The following is an 18,348-nucleotide window of genomic DNA, read 5'->3' as shown; positions in this document are numbered from 1 at the left end:
AGTTCTCACATTGAACGTGCCAGGATCCCATATGTGTGCCGGTTCTAATCCTGGCAGCTCCACTTCCCATCCAGCTCCCTGCTTATGGCATGGGAAAGCAGTCGAGGATGGCCCAATGCTTAAGGACCCTGCACCCACATGGGAGACCTGGAGGAGCTCTGGGATCCTGGCTTCGGATCGGCACAGCACTGGTTGTTGTGGGCACTTGGGGAGTGAATCATTGGACAGAAGATCTTCCTCTCTGTCTCTGCTCTTCTCTGTATATCTGACTTTGTAATGAAAATAAGAAAATCAATCTTAAAAAAAGAATTAAATTCTTGAACTACTTACAGCTGATTTTTGCATACTGTGACAGGTGCTAGTCTTGTTTCTTAATTCTGCAAGCTGCTATCCAGTCGTCTGGACAACATTTGTTGAATAGACTAGGATTTTTCTCTGGATTGCTTGCAGGTTTTTTTTTTTTTTTTTTTTTTTTCAAGGATTAGTTGGCTAACTTGTGTGGGCTATACTTGCAAATGTTGGCCAGACCGTATTCTCCTTGCTTCAAGGCGTGAGGCAAATGTACAACAATCCTGGCTCCAGACATCCCAATGGGATGCCTCATAGAAACGTCTCCCCCGTTGACATTGACCTTCTGAGGGTCAATCCCGAGCATGTTCAGGTTGGCCTGAACCACCACACTGAAGGCTTCGTTCACTTCCCACATTGCAATGTCTTCTTTTTTCAGTCCAGCAACTTTAAGGACCTTTGGCACAGCATATGCAGGAAAATCAATAGGCTCTACAGCAGATTCAGCAAAGGTTAAGTGGTTTTGATAGTTCACCAGTTATGAATCGCTGCCAGTCTCATCACTCCAAGCACTATGAGGTTGTTGCATAATCCACTGATTAACATAGTCCATCATAGAGTCTCTATTTGCTCAGTATTTCGCTGCCAACATATAGCTGAGATGATTGATTGACTTGTTCTTCTGTCTTTTCTTGGCTAGGGTTTTGAGTACAGCAGTTCGATTGGGGAAATCCTCAAAGAAACTTTAAGTTATTCCCAGACCAGATTCTTGAATGTTCTAGCAAGCACACGGTCCAGCACAGTCCATTGCCCCGATCACCTGTGGTTGCAATTGATGAGTTGGTTCTGTTTTCAGTCCCGACTTCCACTGGAACCAATGGGTGTTATAGTCAGCCTGGTTCTGCCCAGCACATACTCGGCCCTTACTTCAACCAGTGGGATCTGCAGCCTAGTTGGAACGACCCACAATAACTGTCACCAGTCCCGCCCCCTACCCTGGTTTGCCAGTATGTGTAGCAGACTAATCCTGTGTGTCCCACATCCCATTTGGCTCTTGTACTTGTCAATGGGTATTTAAGCTTAGTTCCATCTAACCAACTCAACTATCCAGCCCTCACGGATGTTGTTGAGTGCCTCTCTGTCTAGCCACGCCTGCCCCAGCCCTAGTTTTCATACCCTCCTGTGGGAGTAGTAACCCAAGAGGGAGGAGCCAGGTCTCTCTCTCACTTCCGGATTATGCACTGTTCGGGTGGTTCTGTGGTTTGACTTTATAGAATTAGCCCCCATTGCCAGCTTATGCCAGCTTATGCCAGCTGATGTTGTGGCTAAGCCCAAACAACCCTCAACCACTCTAATTTATGTAGGAATAATCCGACCAGACTGGCTTTTCCCTGATCTAGTCCACAAGAGGGGCTCAGTGTTGTAGCCCTGCTTAGTATGGTCTGTCCCCATCCCAGCTCACACTCTCTGGTGGGAGTAGCTGTCCAACGAGGGGACCAGCCCTTTAATCCTCCTGCGAGCTTTGCATCCTCCCTTCTGGTTTTCACGTGTCCTGGTTGGGTGCTGCAGTCACATCCAGTACAGGCAACCTCACCCTGGCATTCCATATTGTGCACTGGGTTTTGTCGCAACCAAATGTGGCTCAACCCACACTCTGTTCTGGTGTTCAGATTTGCCAGTGGATGACATGAATTGATTCAGCCTGGTCTGCACCCAACCCATGCCAAATGTATGCCAGTGAAAAACTTTCCATGGCCTATTCTGGGATGTTTCCTATCATGCTTCTTGTGCTAATCTGCAGGGACTGTGTCCTGCCAGTGGAGTTGCCCAGGCTCCTCCATCAGAACCCCTCCCAGTTCCACAATTTGCACATACCAGGGGGTCCATGAGCCAGCCCTACTCAGTTCACCTCCTGTCCTAGCAGGAACAGTGGCTTTTCTTGCCTGGCTTTCAACCCATTCTGGTTCATGTTGTTGTTGGATGTTTCAGCTCAGCCATGGCTCGTCCATACCCACATACAGCTCACACATGGCTCAGTAGGGGGTTGAGACCCAGCCTAGTCAGTCCCGCATCTACCCTGGTCATCCAGACAGTGTTGGGGTCTGGCCTGACCTGCTGCATTCTGTCCCAGTCCACACTTGTGCCATGGGAGGCTACAACTGCTTCCTAGTTAGAACGCAGCCCCCATTCCAACACACACGCCCCTTGGTGGGAACCTCAACCCAGTTAGGGTCTCCCCTTAGCTCCACAACCAAGTCTGTTCCCAGCCATAGATCACACACATGTCATTGGTGCTCTGACTCAGCTTGACTCAGTCCCTCACTTGTCCTGGCCTCTGCCTTAGACATTGTGTCTTAGTGCCCTTGACTCGAGTAGACCAGTAGGTGCAAGAGCCTAGCTCGGCATGACCTATGTTCCATCCTGATTTCTAGTTTCAATTGTAGGCTAAGGTTTGCTCAGTGCTGCCCAGTACATCCTGTTCCATTGCCAATTTACACATTAGCCAACTGTTGGAGCTATATTTTCCAGCTTGTCTGACCCTCAGATTTGGACCACATGTTCACCAGTGGGAGCTGTGACCCACCAGGGGAGTTTCCCACGTTCAACCACTTGATCCACTCCCACACCCGGTTCTCATACATGCCAATGGGTTTTAGACGAGTGTCTGGCATAGTCTGGCCTTCCATTTGGCCATGTATGAGCTGGTAAATGTTGCAGCCCAGCCCACCCCACACCCTCTTCAGGATGCACATTCGGCTGCTGCTGCCTTGAGCAATCCAGACTGTTGTGGGTTGTGTTACCTGTGACTGATGGAAAGTTCCTTGGTCACACCTGGCTTAGTCCATCATCACCCAAAGTCCTGAGCTAACCAGTGGGGTTAGACTTTCCACAGGGTGTGGCCCAAACATTTCCCACAGAATCTACCCCCTGATGTGGTTCTCGAGTGCTAGTTAATGTTATAACCCTGTCTAATGTGACAAGTCTCCTGATCTATCATCATGTCAGGTAACAGGTTATGAGTCTGATGAACAAGCTCCGAGCAATAGCTTTTACATGGACTGGTATTTGGTGGTCAGCATTGTTCAGTGATTACAGGCTCTACCAAGGAAGAGTTACTGTCTTTAGGATTGATTCACGTCCTAGAAGAATAGTGGGTTCAACCTGGAGCTACCTAAGCAGAGATTCAAACAACCAACACCCCAGAGCTCCCTGGCCGGGCAGCCAGCAGGCGAAGCCTGGCACCAAATGGCACACTGGCCGCCTGGGGACAGTTCACCACAGGCACATGGTGGCTGGCATGTGGGATCCAGGCATGAGATGCCCCATCCTGAGGTCCACCAGTAGCCAGGAGGCTGCTGGAAATTTAAAGCCCCAGTCCCAAGGTCGCGACCCTCCCCAATCCTGTTCACCACCCGATGAGGGTAGTAAGTGAGCCCTGGACCTACCCAGTCATAGAGGCTTCCCCCCTCAGTGTACTCACCCTGAAGGAAGCAGCCCCTGAACCCAGGTAGGCCCGGGCACAGTTCACCACATGCACATGGTGGCTAGCATGTGGGATCCAAGCAAGACTGAATTTTTCTTTATTATAGAAGAATTTTATTTCATTTCCAAAGACAAAGATAGCTTTGTAGGTTATGTTCTGGGTTGAAAATTTTTCACTTTGAATTTGGAATATGTCACTGCATTCTCTTCTGGCCTCTTGTGTTTCTTCTGAGAGGTCACTTATGAGTTTGATTGGGGGTACACTATAAGTCACTCAATATTTTCACATGCACATCAAGGATTTTTTCTTTTGTTCAACCGAAGAGAGCTTGATTATCATGTCACGTGAAGTTCGCTTTTGATCAACTCTGTCATTGGAGTTCTATGGCCTTTCTATTTGTTATTTCATTGAATACATCTTTAATCCCAACTTCTCTTTCTGTGCTTTCTGGAACTTCCATAACTCATGTGTTGGGCCTTTTGATCATACTTTTCATTTCTTGTATCCTTTTTTTTTTAAGTGTGATCCAACACTGCTTCTAGGAATAGGCTCTCAAGAGAGCCAATTTCTAACCACAGAAAATGAAGAATAATACATGGTGAAAACATGTTCAATATACAGAAATATATATATATAAAGTGAGAGGTAAAAATTAGGAAGCAACCCACTTCAAAGGAAGTGTGCTATTACTGCAGGAAAATCATCTTTCAGTTCTGCATGAAGTACACAAATCAAACAAAAGCTTGGAGATATATGAGTGTTTAATAAACATACCCCAAAGAAAATTATTTTCTACCCTTTCCCAGTCCTGAACATCATATAACCGTGAGAACAGAATCCCAGGGCCTTTGCTCCCTGTCCAAGGCTTAGTAATTTTGTCTCATATATTTGCCAGATAGTTTCTGTAGGAAATACTACTTCCATATTTTTTCTTCTGCTTGGTTTCCTTTTGTGACAGTTAGTTTTACTGAAGTTAGGATTGAAACATCACTCTCGGGACCAGCAGTGTGGCCTAGTGGCTAAGGTCCTCGCCTTGAACGCCCCTTGATCCCAAATGAGCACTGGTTCTAATCCCGGCAGCTCCACTTCCCATCCAGCTCCCTGCTTGTGGCCTGGGAAAGCAGTAGAGGACGGCCCAGGGCTTTGGGAACCTGCACCCAGGAAGAGGTTCCTGGTTCCTGGCTCTGGATCGGCGCAGCACGGGCCATTGCAGCTCATTTGGGGAGTGAAACATCAGATGGAAGATCTTCCTCTCTGTCTCTCCTCCTCTCTGTATATCTGACTTTGTAATTAAAAAAAAAATCTTTTTTTAAAAAAAGAAACATCGCTCTCATTAGAATATGTTCAAGACCCAGTGCAGTAGCCTAGTGGTTAAAGTCCTCATCTTGCATGCACTGAAATCTATATGACAGCCAATTCATGTCCTGGCTGCTCCACTTCCTTACAGCTCCCTGCCTGTGGCCTGAGAAAGCAGTAAAGCATATCCAAAAGCATTCTTGTGGGCAACCTGAAAAATCTCATGGCTCCTTTTTTTGGATCAGCTGAGCTCTGGTTGTTGTGGCCACTTTGCAAGTGAACAAGCAGATGGAAGATTTTTCTGTTTTTCCTTCCCTCTCTAAATCTGACATCCCAATAGAAATAAATAAATATCAGCAAAAAGAGTATGGTCAGTTTACTTGCATATCTCACACAGGAACTGAGTAGAACTAACAGCAAAGGAATCTGTTAGTGTTTTTTCAATTATTAAGTTTTGTTTTACCCTTGTAAATCAATGGCACTGTGGGTGCTAGCACATTGTAGCTTGCCATGTAGAGCAATGAGGACAGAGGCATATAGAAGGAGATACAGTGAGAAAAGACTTGTCCATCCACTGATACACTCCACAAATAGCCAAAAAGCCAGATCTGAGCAAATCTGAAGCCAGGAGTTTGTTTCAGGTATCCCATGTGGGTGCAGGGTCCTAAGGCTTGGGGGACTGCTTTCCCAGGCCCCAAGCAGGAAGTTGAAAGGGAAGTGGAGCATCAGAGGTATGAACTGGCTGCATTATGAAAACTACATGAATGCAAGGTAAGAATTTAACCACTAGGCTATCACACTGGGCCCAGGGCAAATCTTATGTTCTTGATCTCCTGTGACCTGTTAATGATACAAGTGTCCAAATGGCCCTTGGTAGAATAAATTTTGACAAAAATATATTTGAGGTACAGTTTCAGCACCGTGAAACAGTGGAGTACATTTCCACTTAAAGTGACTGTGTCACACATAGACGATAGTTCAAAACCTGGCTGTTCGTTTGCCTATTCAGCTCTCTTCTACAGCACCTGGAAAAGCTGTGGGAGAAAATCCAAACACTTGGACCCTGTACCTGCATGGGAGACATGGAATAAGTTTTTGGCTCCTGACTTTTTTGCCTGGCTAAGCCCCAGCTGCTGCAACAATTTGCAGAATGGAGTGGGTGGAAGACCTCACTCTCTTTCTTTATATCTCACCTGCTCTGTAATTGTGCCTCTCAATGAAACACGTGTAAAAAGAAAAAAGATGCAGGATACAAAGGCAATTGGAAAAGAAATCAAGGAGATGACTAGGGATTAGGGATATGTCCTAATCACTTTCTGCAAAAAGACTCTGGGCTATAACTGAAGGAGTGCACATAGAGAATGTTCCTCTTACACTCTGATCTTTGCTTCTAGTGCACCATCCAAGAAAAATAAATAGCCAAAAACACTCAAGTTAAATCTCCATCCAGGAGGCCCCCCAGGGCACCACAGGTCGTCTCATGCTCGTCTGATGCCTGCTTCGCACACACCAGCCACCATATGCACGTGGTGAGCCACTCTCGGGCCTGCCTGATGGAGCCCAGGTAGGTCTCTGGCTTTGTTAGGCAGGTCCGACCCCTCCTACTGCTTGCTCTGGCTTGAGCTGGGGAGGGGGTTGAGAAGGGGCGGATCCTTGAGTCCGGGGATTTCAACTTCCTGTAGCCCCAGGCTGCGGAAGCCCCGCAGGGCACCACGGGTCCTTTCATGCCTGCTTTGCGTGCACTGGCCACCATGTGCACGTGGTGAGCCGCTCTCAGGTGGCTAGTGCGCCACTTGGCACCAGACTTAGTTTGCTGGCCACCCGGCAGGGGAGCTCTGGGATTTTGGTTCTTTGATGTGCTGCTTAGGTAGCTCCATGCTTAACCCACAGTGCTTTGGAGCCATTAATCAATCCTAAAGATTCCCGATGACAGTAAATCTTCCTCTGAAGAACCTGTAATTACTTATTAATGCTGAGCACCAAATACCAGTTCATTCAAAAGCTCAGGCTCTGGTCATGAAGAGCAGGATGTCCCCATTACCTGCCATGATGATGGATCTGCACAGGGGTCACAGTGGGCAGGGCCATGACATTAACTAGCACTCGAGAACCATATCCAGGGTTGGATTGTATGGGGGGGTCTAGGCCACACCCTGTGGAAATTCTAATCCCACTGGGTGACATAGGAGTGGGGATGGTGACAGTCTAAGCTGGGTGAGACCAAGGAGCTTAGCCATAGTGTCTAGGGCAGGGATTGCAACAGGTGAGGGGCTGTGCTGAGCCAGACCAACCACTGGCATGCTTAAAATTGACTGTGTTCAGGTCCAGTTGGGGAGCTGGGTGAAGGTTCCCACCAAGGGGCACACAAGCTGGAATGGGGCTGCGTTCTGTTCAGGACACAGTTGTAGCCTCCCTTGGCACAAGTGTAGACTGGGACTTGGTAAACCAGGCCGGGTCATACTGCAACACCTTCTGGTGTTCTGGAGGACTATGGTAGATGTGGGATGGACTAGGCTGGGTTTCAATCCCAACTGAGCCATGCATGTGCTATATGTGGGTATGGACGAGCCGTGCTGGGCTGAAACATTCAACAGCAAGAACCAGAATGGGTTGAAGGTCAGCAAAGACATTGCTCCTGCTAGGACAGGAGATGAACTGAGTAGTGCTGGCCCACGGACCGACTGCTATGCGTGAAACCTGACACCAGGAGGGGTTCTGATGTAGGAGCCTGAGCAACTCTTCTGACAGGACAAGGATCCTACAAATAAGCGCAGGAAGCATGGAAGGAAACAGCCCAGAAAAAGTGCACCACTGGCATGCATTTGGCATGGGTTGGGGACAGACCAGGCTGATCAGTTCGCGTCATCAACTGGCAAACCCAAACGCCAGAGCAGAGTGTGGGTTGAGCCAGGTTCAGTCTCAACAAAAGCAAGATACAACAAAGAATACCAAGGTGAGGTTGCCTGTGCCAGATGAGACCACAGCACCCAACCACCACACATGTGAGTCAGGAAGGGAGGGACAGAGCCGACAGGGGAAGAAGGGGTGGTTCCCTTGCTGGACAGTTACTCCCACTGGAGAGCATGAGCTGGGACCAGACCAGGTAGGGCTGCAGCACCTGTGCGCCTCATGTGGACCAGATCAGGGAAGAGTGAGGAAGGGTGGACTATTCCTACTAGTGTTAACAAAACTGGAGGGGGTGACAGCTGTCGGGGCTTAGCCATAGCAGGAGTTGGCATCAGGGGCCAATACTGTCAAGTCCAACCACAGGGCCACCTGGAGAGAGCATAATCCGGGAGTGACAGTGACCTGGGAGGGAAATAGTGGGTTCCCCCCTCTTGGGCTAACATTCCTATGGGAGGGCACAATAACTATGACAGGGGTTGGGATGGCTAGACAGAGAGGCACTCAACAACATCCGTGAGGGATGGACAGTTGAGCTGGTTGGATGGAACTAAGCTCCAATACCCTTTGACATTTACGAGAGCCCAATGGGATATGGGGCAGACTGAACTAGGCTGCTACACGTACTGGCAAATTAGGGCAGGGGTGGGCCTGGTGGGGGTTGCTCTGACCAAGCTGCAGCTCCCACTGGTTGGTGTGATGGCCAAGTATGTGATGATATGTGATGAACAGAACCAGGACAGACTGCAACACTCATTGATTTCAGTGGAAGTCTTGGCTCAAGATGGAACAAACCCAGCAATTGCAACCACCAGCTGAAATGGGAGACGGACTGTGCCAGGTCCTGTACTTGCTAATACATATAGGATTCTGGTCTGGGAACACCTCAAAGTTTCTTTGGGGATCCCTTCAACTGAAATGGCGGATTCAGAACCTTAACCAAGAAAAGACAGAAGATAGAACAGGTCAGTCAACCACCACAGCTATATATTGGCAGTGAAACACTGAACAAAGGGAGACTCTATGATAGACTATCTTAATCAGTAGATTATTCAACAGCCTCATTGTGTCTGGAGTGGTGAGATTGGCAGCAATGCATAACTGGTGAACTACTGGGACCACTTGAGCAAGGATCTCAGAGTATGCCCTATATCCGGGACCTGGGGTAGGTGGGAGACTGGGTGGGGCTTCTCCTCAATATTCCCTTTAGCCCTTGTAACTTTTTACCCTAATCAACAATGTAAAAATTTCCAAAATACAATTTAAAAAAAATCTCCATCCTAATACTATACATAGCATTAACTAAGGCTAGAGAAACTTTAGGCGGTGAGTTTGGAAATCACAGGCTATTTTGAAAACAAACAATATTCTGTGTGGTGAGGCTCTATTGGCCAAAGAGGTAGGGCAAAAGTGCCAGTTAGTCTGGACTGTGAAGCTGTGAGCAATTAACTGTCATGCTGTCCACTAAACCTTCCCTAAATTCTGTGGTCTAGAGTTACACAAGACAGCAGAGCAACCAGAAAGCCATGAGTCTTTAAGTCAGAGCGGACTTGATACATCCAAACATGATTCTTTTGGTGTCAATCTTCTTCAGATAAAGAGAATTGCTTTCTGCAGTGACATCTGCTGACAAGAGGCACAATTAGTTTTAATGGCATTCACTGGGCAAATTCCCAGCTGGAAACAAAAGGCAAATGATAGCTAAGCTACTTGGAGATGCAGAACCTCTCAGACTCTGATGGCAGTACTGGTAGTCCCAACTGGAGACCTAGAGACACTTAAACCTTTACAGCCCTGCAGCGACAGCAGTGCTGGCTGGGTGGCCCACATCACAGCAGGAATCATTATCATCATCATCATCTTCCCCTCACTCCTTGTCATTTCCATGTTGCCAGGAGGGCATGCTCAGCAGATGGAGGTTCTTCAGCCCTGCTGATCCTTAATTTATTAACAAAAATTTAAAAAATCAATCAGCAGATATGAAAATACCCTCCAACTTTCAATAGTCTCAGAAAATTAAATCAGGACAGTTGGATACATTAATCACTTCTTATACTCAGACACCTCCCTTTTCTAAAAGATTATATTATTTTCACTGGAAAGTCAGATTTGTAAAGAGAAAAAGATCTTCTATCCACTGTCTTACTCAACAGTTGTCGGTAATGGCTGCAGTTGAGCTGATCCGAAGTCAAGAGCCAGGAGCTTCATCCAGGTCTCCCACATGGGTACAGGGCCCAAAGGCCTTGGGCCATCCTCTATTACTTTCCCAGGCCACAGTCTGGGAGCTAGATTGGGAATGCAGCATTCATATTGGTCCATATGGGATCCTCATACATACACAACAAGGATTTTTTTTTTTAGATTTATTATTATTGGAAAGCCGGATATACAGAGAGGAGGAGAGACAGAGAGGAAGATCTTCCATCTGATGTTTCACTCCCCAAGTCTCCACAATGGCCGGTGCTGCGCTGATCCAGAGCCAGGAACCAGGAACCTCTTCCGGGTCTCCCACGCGGGTGCAGGGTCCCAAGGCTTTGGGCCGTCCTCTACTGCTTTCCCAGGCCCCAAGCAGGGAGCTGGATGGGAAGTGGAGCTGCCGGGATTAGAACCGGCACCCATATGGGATCCTGGGGCGTTCAAGGAGAGGACTTTAGCCGCTAGACCACGGCACCAGGCCCGAGGAAGGCCTTTCATCTGATGGTTCACTCCCTAAGTGATTGCAATGGCTGGAGCTAAGCTGATCCAAAGCCAGAATCCAGAAGCTTTTATCTCTCTAACTCCATGTTGAAACAAAAACACATGAATTAGAGGAAAAATAAGATTCCTGATTTCATGAAGATAAAAAATATGTATTATACAACCTGAAATTATATCCTTTGTAAACTCTAAGTATGAATTAGAAAAAAGTCCACGATGTATCTCTTCTACTCCCTCCCAAAAAGTCCCCCTCACTCACACCAAGCTGGAAGAGCTGGCAGTGTTGGTCACTCATTGCCCTAGCATGAAGCAAGATGGCCTGCTGCGCCAGTAACATGAACTTCTTAGATCACTCATCAGGAGGATAGGAAAGCTGACCAGCTTCACACCCAAAAGAACCTCCTGCATAGAAACCAGGTATGTGCCATCCCACAGGTCTTCATAAAGGTCATTGATGTGCTTGCAGATCTGGGAGGGAGTGTAACAGATTATATTCAACATTGAACTAATCATTATCCACAAGAATCTCTGGTTTTAGGTAAATACAAGTTAAAGAGCTTAAAACTAAATGCAAGAAGGACCTGGCACAGTAGCCTAGTGGTTAAAGTCCTTGTCTGGCACATACCAGTATCCCATTTGGCCATAGATTCTAATTCTGGTACCCTGCTTCCCATCCAGCTCCCTGTTTATGGCCTGGGAAAGCAGTCAAGGATGGCCCAAACCCTTGCAACTCAGCACAGGTATGAGATTGGCACAGATCGGCACAGCTCCGGACGTTGCAACCACTTGGGGAGTGAATCAATGGATGGAAGATCTTCCTCACTGTCTCTCCTCCTCTATATATATTTAACATTACAAGAAAAATTAAAATAAATGTTTAAAAAAACTGAATGCAATAAAAATTCAGAAATTTTCAAGTTGAGATGAAATTCACATGAAATATTAAGATGTATCAGAAGTAGCAGAGAGAAAAATGTATTTTTTTCTTTAGTAAACAATAATTTTGATGCAAGGATATATTGACAAAATTTTGTCACCAGGTCAAATGCTGTTGATGACTTAGAGCTCCAACTTTTAGGAGAAAATTGACATGTATTGCAAATGCTATCCAGCCAGTTCTTAAAATCAATTTTCTATTCTGACTCAGGAGTGTTTAGAACCTTTATCCCTTCTGTTCTTCTCAATATGCTTTCAAATAACAACCGTTTCTTAATACTGATGGACATCCTCAGAAAGACCAGGAGCAAGTCTTTAGATTTAAAATTTTTTCAGTTCTTACTATCTACTGCAAAATGGTGTGTGTAAGGTTGTGTTCATCTCCCTCAGCATTAGGCCCATTGTGAGTCATTCCCTTTGTGGCTGGGGATCTTTTGGCAAAAGGGTAGAGCTGACCAGGACAGGCCTTCTTCTGAAGCATGTGTACGACCCATGACGATGGTGGTCAGAGTATGTAGGCTCGAGGTTTTTTTGTTTGTTTGTTTAATTGAAATCATATCTAGTATACACCTTCAGCAATGATGAATAGCATTCTAGAAAACTTCAAAAGAGATAAAAAGTCACAATTATTTTGAAACTTCTCAGGAATGACCATTTGCTGATATGTGATAAAGATTGATGGGGAAATTAGTCTAGTCAGAGTCAGAAAAGCCCTTCAGAGTGCTGAAAAGCTACCCATGGTTTCACAGGCTTCATCCATCTTCCAGTTTAAGATTCCAATTTCATATTACAACCATGGTAAAATAGAACTTAATTTAGAAAAATGCTGCTGGACTTCAAACATTATACTAAAGGGTTCATATGCTGTCCCACATGCCCCTCATGTATATGTAGTGATTACTGTTGTTCTTCCTATTTGCAGCTGAGCAAACAAGGTACAAAGAAGTTAGCTCACTTACTCAAGGTCAACAAGTTGCAAAAGTAGCCTCACTGCGGTCTTTCTAATGGCAGAGTCTTTGCCTTTTTACTATTATATGTCACAATCAGCCTGCACTAAATTTTATTTATTTAACCAAAAAAAAGCAATGCTTGCAAAGTTTATTCCATTTATTTAAATGAAGAGGTTAGATCTCTGGAAAGTTAGGGCCACAGAACTCAGAAGTGGCAGCAGGTCTTCTGATTCATTCCAGTAGTCCTGCCTTTATTGGATAATGTGCATAGCACAGTGTCAGATGACTAGTGGACATTACAAGGAAGAAGCATTCTAACATAACTGATTTCCTAGACTACAACAGAAAGGACTACCTCCAGGCCTAGCAGATGTTTAATTTACCAGGATTTAACTGAGGCTATGATTGGGGATTTTTTACATCTGAAGACAAAGTTAAAATCCTGTCCAATTGTAACATTTAAAGTGGAATGTGAGTTAGAAAGCATAATACCTGAAAATATCTGGAAAACCTCTGGAAGCAATAGGACTTGAAGGAGTAGCAAGTAATTTGAAGGAAAAAAAAAGATGGAAAGAGTAAGTAAAATAAAGTACAACTTGGAAATGTGCAAAATGTGTGTGTGTGTGTGTGTGTGTGTGTGTGTGTGTGAGGTTTTAGATGAGAGATAGGTACTCAACTGAAGAAAATGGCTCACAATGAATTGCATGATAAGTTATGTATATTAAAAGACAATTTCTTCAGTTTTTTTGTTAGTTACAGTATAAATACCATGTAAGCACAGGATAACTCAATCAGCTGGATCCTTATCACCATGTGAGAGACCCGGATGGAGTTCCAGACTGTACCTCAACATGGCCCAGCTCTGATTGTAGCACATCTTTAGGGGGTAAGCCAGCAGCTAGATGACCTCAATTCCCAGCTCCTGCCACAATTATAAATAAAAAATTTGAATGACCCAGAGAAACTACACATGAAAATATTCTTGAAGCTTCTGGAAAATGAGAATTCAATGTTCATTCTCCTTTTCAAGTAAACCAATCTGTTTTTCATCAGTCAGATCTCGTGCTGGCTCATTCTCCAAATGCCACAACAAAAAAGGTCAGACTATTCCAAAGCCAGGAATCAGGAGTGGCCTACAAATCCTTATGGGAATAAATACATTCTAGTAGGAGTTGAGAAGCAAGTGAAATCAAGTTATCAATAGGATGCTATGGGAAATCAGTAGACGTTGACCAAAAGCCTTGGGGCCCTGCATAGGCATGCGAAGCCCCAAGCTTCTTCTATGGAAGAAGCTCCAGGTTCCTGACTTGGCTTAGCTCTAGCCATTGCGGCCACTTTGGGGGGGTAAAGCAGCAGATGGAAGGTTTGCTTTCTGTCTCTTCTTCTCTCCATAAAATTTGATCTGTATTTTTTATAAAAATAATTAGATCTTTAATATATGTGTGTGTGTGTGTGTAAAACCAAAACTGCACCCTATTAGAAGATATTTAGATTAGAACTATGTTATTATGCCTCTTAATCTGCATCTGGGCTATATAATAAAATACTTCTCAAAATCAAACTACCAAAGCCAACATGGAAGGAGAACATAGAAACTTCTATTTCTTGGAGTATTTATCTTTAGCAATTAAAAATCCATTTATTTTCAGTATGTTTCAAAAACAGAGAGGGTTTTGCCATCCACAGGTTCACTCCCCAAATGCCTGTTACAGCCAGATCTAAGCCAGGAGCCCAGAACTCCATGTGGTCCATCATGAAGATGGCAATGCTCCATGTATTTGAGCCATCACCTGCTGTCTCCCAGAATGCACATTTGAAGGAAGCTGAATGGGAAATGGAGGAGCCTTCAACATGAGGAGGCACTTCAGTATAAGATGTGACATCTGAAATGGATTTACCAGTTGGATTATGTATGCATTCCACCTGCATAAGTTTCAGCAGGGAAGAATAGTCCATTTCTGAAGCATATCAGACACAGCTTTGCTTAGAGAAAGTACAGAAATAGCTAATATCTGCTAGGCGCTTCCTTGTCAGAAATATTTCAGACACAGAGATGGGGTTTGGAGAGTTCAGCTAACACCCAAAGATCATACAGCTGGCAAATGGCCCAGCTAATCAATTCCAGGTCTGCCTTGTCTTAAAATCCTTACTTGTTTCTATACATGCTAATTGATTCTGAATTTTTCCACAAGTGTTTTAATACAAAATTCTAAGCATTAAACGTTTTAGAAACAGATTAGTGTGGGGCCAGTGATGTGGTGTCTTAAACAAAGCTGCTCCTCTACCTGTTAATCAATATTGCAATTTGGAGTCTCCACCAATCCTTTGCTGAGATCGGTCAGGCAGCCTGCTGAGCGCTTTGGATGAGCCAAAGCCTTCACATGTGCCTGCACAGCCACTCCAGCACTGCTGTTGGCCATGGGGGTGGACACCGGTGTCAATCCCATTCCAGTGGGTGATGGGCCCATGAGCCCTGGGGGACAGGGGTCCGTTCATGCCTGGATCCTTGGGCCCACCTATGAGAACTGTTACTCCTCACTGGAAAAAATGGAGGAGTGGACAGCGGGTACTGAGTCACATTGGACCTAGAGATGGCATCTGGGTCTATAGCAGAAGAAGAACAGAACAAAATGGACAACTACTCCAGCCAAATGATGCCAGCAAATATTTGGGTGAATGAAGAGTGGAAGGTTGACCATGTAATTTAATGGATATTGGAAGTGTTTTCTCATCCTTGAAGTGGCAATATTGAGAATACTTCATAACTATTGAAACCACCTGGGCAGAATCCTCACAGTATGTGACATTGAGACCATGGTTCAATATTGGATGTTGGTTCCCCATCCCAGATTAATGGGGTGGTTGAAAGGCTGGGTATGGTTACTGCCATTATCTCACCCCTACCCTACATACAGGAAGGAAAAAAGAGAATGTGGATCTTGCCCACATGTCCGCAGCCAAGGGGAATTGCCTGAGCCTGATCGGGGCCTGCCACAGGTCTGTCCTTGCCCTGCACAGGCTCCCATTGGCGGAGCCCATGGAGCGCTGAGGCTGCCCGATTTTTCCACCCTGGCTGAGAGTTTAGCACCCAGCCCAGACCCCCTGAAGAGTGCCACAGGGGTGGACAAGGTGGTGGCAGCAGCAACAGGGAGAAGTAGGAAGGGGGCTAACCAGTTAGTGGTGCTCAACTTGTACGACATGTGCTGGATGAACAAGTACACCTCACTTACTGGAATTGGAGTTTTTAATGAATGAATGGAAGTTTTGGTAGAGAATTTGCTTATGGTGGTCATCCTTACCCTTTTCTGGAATATTTGAAATTTTGCCAGGAAATGGTTCTAAACTAGGAGAATCATTTCAATTTAAATAAGCTGCTGTTTTAAGAAGCACTGACTTCCTAGAAGATGATAAAGAAAAAAAATGTAGAGGAACTGGGAATAGAATAGAAAGGCAATGCTTATCATTTGATGCATAAAAACTGCAATCACTTCTCTTCAGCTTTATCAGGGCTCAAGGTCGGCTTTGTGGGCTAGCATCATCTAGGAATTTGTGAGATGCTATTATCTCTGCCCCATCACGGATGAAGTGAATCCTAATCTTCATTTTACCCTGCTCCTTCAGATGATTCATAAGCTAATGAGACTGTCAAGGATCCCTAGTCTTTTGGATAGCTTAGTACCATAGAGATCACCAAGTCAGCCTTCAGAGGCAGACAAGCAGGCCTGATCCCTCTTGACCCTGGACATTACACTGTTGTGGAATTCATCCTAAGATTCCTAGAATAGTAAAATTGGCAGAGATTCTTTGTGGGAAAGAGATTCCTCACTGGATCAATTGGCTTGCCTACTTCAGCTCCTGCATATCCTGTCTACAGAGTTGCCCCCAAAGGGGCGTCTCACACTGGCAGTCCTGCAGGCCAGTGTCTGCCAGGAGCTACAGGATGAACTGGAGGAGCAGAGGATGCTGCAGCAGCCACTCCCATGGCTGGCAATGCAGCGGACTCCAGGCCTGGGCTCCACACTAAACTATAATTGCCTCCAAAGTCACACCTTCAGAACTGTCTCTGGCAGTAGAATATCTCTAGAGACGTTAACAGAGTAAGCATCCTTTGGATATTTTAGATGCAAAGATAACTCTCCCCCAAATCCCAGTTTTTCAGGTCAGGTTTATATTTATAACAACAAAAAAAATCTGTTGGTACAGGAGGAAGAACTCTGTATAAAGCTGACATCTGTTTTTTGTACCCACTTATAAATTTGGATTTCTTCTGTTTTACACAAGCTCTTTTACGTTATATTTATAGTATTTTGAATCACTGTTTACAAATCTTGCATGGACTCCTGCCACCATAAAAAGATGACAATCTTCATGTCTTCAAAATTTAGGCAGGTGATCTTGGTACACTTCTGACAATTGCCAGAGCCATGGCATACATAATAGGCATACTTCATGCACGTGGTTAGAGTCCCCGTTCCCTGCTTATGGAGCGTGTTAGGTCTGTTTATTTTCTTAACATTGTGGGCAGCAGGATGATGAGAACCATACTGGCCAGAGATGAGGGGGCACAGCTTGGGAGCCTGAGGCTGGTGCCCCTGGCACTTTGTCCCCTCAGAGCAGCACATTCCTGAGGTGCACACAGAATGATTGCTTTCACCCAGTGTGCATCCACATAGGTAGGCTGGGGCAGTCTGTGTCTGGCTTAGGTGCCACCAATTCTATACTTCAGTTGTTCTATGCTAAAGATATTCTTACAGTAATTGACAAGTGTTTTTTGCACATGTATGTGGGGCGGAGATTCATTTGTATCCACATTTATTTCTTCCCTGCACAGGGCTTTGTTGAAGGGGTAGAATATCCCAAGCATAGCCTTTTGAGTGGCAGTATGAGTTCACATTCAACTGCTTTTAACTATACAGGCAATTTTTTTAAAAAAGATTGATTTATTTTTATTGGAAATACAGATATACAGAGAGAAGGAGAAGCAGAGAGGAAGATCTTCTGTCCGATGGTTCAGTTCCCAAGCGCCCACAATGGCTGGAGCAGAGTTAATCTGATGCCAGGAGTCAGAAGCTTCCTCTGGGTCTCTCACATGGGTGCAGAGTCCCAAAGCTTTGGGCCATCCTCGACTACATTCCCAGGCCACAAGCAGAGAGCAGAATGGCAAGTGAAGCAGCTGGGATTAGAACTGGTGACCATATGGGATCCTAGCACATTCAAGGCAAGGACTTTAACCACTAAGCTATTGCACCAGGCCCCAGGCTACTTTTTATACTAGACCTTGAAACCTAAAGTATCATATCCCCAAAAGACTATTCTTTGATATTTCATACCCTTTATGTCCCATATCAGAAAGTGTGTGCCAAGGGTGATTAGTTTATAATGAAAGTAGTTGGACCTCATGAGAGAATGGCTAGTCTCACTAACTTCTGCTTGAAAATCCTATTGTGTCTTAAAATCTCCATCTTTTTTGTTCTCTCAAATGTATGTCTTTTACACAGCATATTCTAAGATTCTTGCAGTTGTCATCACAGATAACTCCTCATTAGCAAGGAATCTGTCTGCCTGAGTCTACTCCCAGTGTGACCCTTGGATGTAAAAACCAAGTCATTTCATGTGAAATTCACTTTTTCTGCCTTATGAATGAATGTCCTATGTAAAATATTGGAATGCAGTGTGTGAAAAGAAAGTGACTTCAGCTTTATAAATATATGGCTAGTATTAGAGCTATCTCTATTTATTTAATCTTTTAGATTGGACTGTTGCTATTGCTCTATGTGGAGATACATATATTTC

At 45.0% G+C, this 18,348-nt stretch overlaps 1 protein-coding gene and 1 pseudogene across 1 annotated transcript in view; both read left to right on the top strand.

Annotated features, from left to right (window-relative positions):
- The window catches only part of LOC131483359 (zinc finger protein 585B-like), a 759,159-nt gene that overhangs the window by 124,518 nt on the left and 616,293 nt on the right, over positions 1-18,348 (top strand). The gene's annotated exons all lie outside the window — the stretch shown is intronic.
- Positions 12,098-16,586, top strand: LOC101519983 (deubiquitinase DESI2-like; annotated as a pseudogene).

This window comes from Ochotona princeps, chromosome 25 (assembly GCF_030435755.1).
Source record: "Ochotona princeps isolate mOchPri1 chromosome 25, mOchPri1.hap1, whole genome shotgun sequence".
NCBI classification, from domain to species: Eukaryota; Metazoa; Chordata; class Mammalia; order Lagomorpha; family Ochotonidae; genus Ochotona; species Ochotona princeps.
This window is presented reverse-complemented; position numbering and strand designations above follow the sequence as displayed.